This window comes from Odontomachus brunneus, unplaced genomic scaffold, assembly GCF_010583005.1.
Source record: "Odontomachus brunneus isolate Ranch 3 - 2012 unplaced genomic scaffold, Obru_v1 Obru_scaffold_217, whole genome shotgun sequence".
NCBI lineage: Eukaryota > Metazoa > Arthropoda > Insecta > Hymenoptera > Formicidae > Odontomachus > Odontomachus brunneus.
The window spans coordinates 368,358-371,413 of NW_022639667.1; positions in this window are offsets into that span (position 1 = coordinate 368,358).

Below are 3,056 nucleotides of genomic sequence, written 5' to 3' on the forward strand. Positions count from 1 at the left end.
CATACTTTAGTCTCAGTGAAATTGATCGTACGTTATTAGAGTATAATTAATCAGCAAAAATAAGTATGGCTTTTGCTTTTTCGTTCGCGACCATGTTTTGCGGATGTGGCAACGTTGTATAGCCTGGCGTCGCATAGCGCTAATAGAGATGCGACGTTGCCACGATCTATAGTTCCGCGACTACAACGCAATTCAGCATACTGTTTCTTTTTTTATTATTTCATTTATTTTATCGATTTTTACTATTCTGAAAGAATGTATAAAATAATGTTTAAAAATCTGTTTTTCATTTTTACTTAAAAGAATCCATCGGTTGTTGAATCTTTTATTTAAAATCTAATTTTGACTGCCACAGTTGGGAAACAACTACCTTAAAGATAATCTTTAAGACGCCTTAAAAACATTTATGCGTAAATCGTCTAAAAGACATCTTAAAAATGATTTTATGTTCTGATTTTAGATATTATGTTGTCTGGGTCACTAGAAACAGTCTAAAAATTATAACACACCAACTCCATAAGGGCGTAGAGCTAAGCGAGAGAATCAGAAAAGTCCTCTTCCATTTAGCGATAACGCGTCTAGTTTGTTAGTAACAACCCCGTAAAGGTTGGCGTTTGTCACGCCCATCGCGGCCTATAGACGCTCCGCGGTGAGCTATGTGTGTCGAGGCTGAGCAGTAACGTGGCTCGCGCTGACCGCGGCGATGGCGTCTTGACGTTTTAACGCTGCCGACGCGTTGCGAGGCGACGATGAACGCGCCGCATAATCGCTCAGCCTCGACGCATACAGCTTCGACGCACACAGCTCGTCGCGGAGCGTCTATAGGCCACGATAGGCGTGACAAACGCCAAACTTTAGGGTGCGTTCCCACTTAGTGCGTCACGCGTCGCGTCGTCCTTCGCGGACCAATCAAATCGCCCCATTTAATTTGTCATAAAGTTAGGCAATAAAATGGGACGATTTGATTGGTCCGCGAAGGACGACACGACGCGTGACGCGCTAAGTGGAAACGCACCCTTACGCGATTGTTACTAACAAACTAGACGCGTTATCGCTAAATAGAAAAAGACTTTTCTGATCCTCTCGCTTAGCTCTACGCCCCTATGGAGTTGATGTGTGACAATTTTGAGACACCCTATATGCTATCTGGAACGCGCGTTGCCTCTTGAAGAGTGCGGGATGAGAGAGAGGTTCCTTGTTTCCTCTCTTATCCTTGTCTGGTTCATAATATAGTCGAAAGTGAGGACAATGTGATACAATCCAAGTTAAAAGTTAGAGATAATATGAAAAGCAGTGATCACCCAGAGAACATTAAGACGTCTTAAAGATATCTAAAAGACGCCTAAAAAATTTGTGGACGTCCTATTAATTTAACAAAAAGATGTCTTAAAGACGTCTTTAAGGCATCTAATGTCTCGATTTTGGACGTCTTATGGAATGCTATATTGGACATCTGAAAGACGTAATATGACATCCAAGAGACATCCAGGAGACATTTCTTCCCGGATATTTTAGTACAAATTTAGAAAAATTCAGTGCAAAATCATTATTAATCAAAATATATTGAGGAAAGTATATTGAATTATTTTGTCTAAATAAAAAAAAACATTATTTGTACGATGTGGCGTGGTTTCAATCCCGTGTGAGGCGTCCACCATCTTTAGGTGATCATGTTGTTGCGATGCCTAACTTCAACAATCATACGGAAACTGATGATGCCACTACGCTGTAACGTTATCTTGGTGAGTTATATTTACAATAAACTCTTATATCGTTCAAAACTGTAATGACATATTTGTTGGTAAATGTTTCAAAGGACATAACAATCACAATGCGATTAATATAATTATAAAACGAATCTAGCCATAACCTTACTCTGTCAAAATATTGCGAGAGAGAAAAAAGGAATATTCTCTCTTTTTTGCGAGCACGTTGTAGGTTAAACTTTGATTACTTATACAACATTGTATTAATATACAGGGTGTCTCAGAACAATCTACGGAGCTCTCGTTAGAACGTAAAGCGGATTAAAATAAACATAAAAGTCCTATATCGTTTTACGATATTCGTAATAATAACCGAGAAATTAATTACAAGAGATTAAGGAAAAGCATATGCTGAATGGTAGAGAATGGATAGCTCGAATCACAGCGCTACTCAGTAATATAGCGCGCGGATGTCGCGCGTGGCGAATTGGAAGACAACGTATCACTGCCTATACTTCTAATGCAGGATTCACACCGCGTCGATGTCCGACGTACGACGTCCGATATCCAATAGGAGAACAGCTTTCTAATAGAGAATTCAATTCTCCATTGGAAAGCTATTCTTTTATTGGATATCGGACATCGTACGTCGGATATCGGAGGTGGTGTGAATCCTGCATAACGCTGTGCTCCTACGTCTTGCCCCACCGCGCCGAGGCGAGATGTAGGAACACAGCGGAATAAATATAGGCAGTAGTTCATTGTCTTCCAATCGCCACGCGCGACATCCGCGCACTATATTCCCTACTGAAAAATTTCTATTGAGATCACAATTGAATTCCCAATTGAATTCTCAATTAAATTCTCAATTGAATTCTCAGTTGAGGTTTCCGCAAAATTTCGCATGTAAGATCTCAATTGAGATATTTGTATCTGATGGAAATAATTCATTGAAAATATAATGAACTTTTGCTGAAATATGTTTGAAAAGCATTCACAATTTTGACCCAATTTCATTAAAATTTCATTATAATTTCATTAATATTTCGATAATATTTTATTAAGAGAGTAGAAAAATTCAGTGAAAAATTATTATTAATTAAAATATTTAGAAAAGTATAATGAAGTATTATTTTGTCTAAATAATAAAAAAAAACTGGCATTTTATATTTTGTGTCGTTTCATTTATTCGTGAGATTCGCGTGGGATTCGATCTCGTGTCACACGGTCACCATCTTTAGATGACTATGCGCTGTTCAAATGCCTAACCTCAACGATCGTACTGGAACTAATAATGCTGTAACGATATCGTGGTAGATTATATTTACAATATACTTTTACAACTTTACA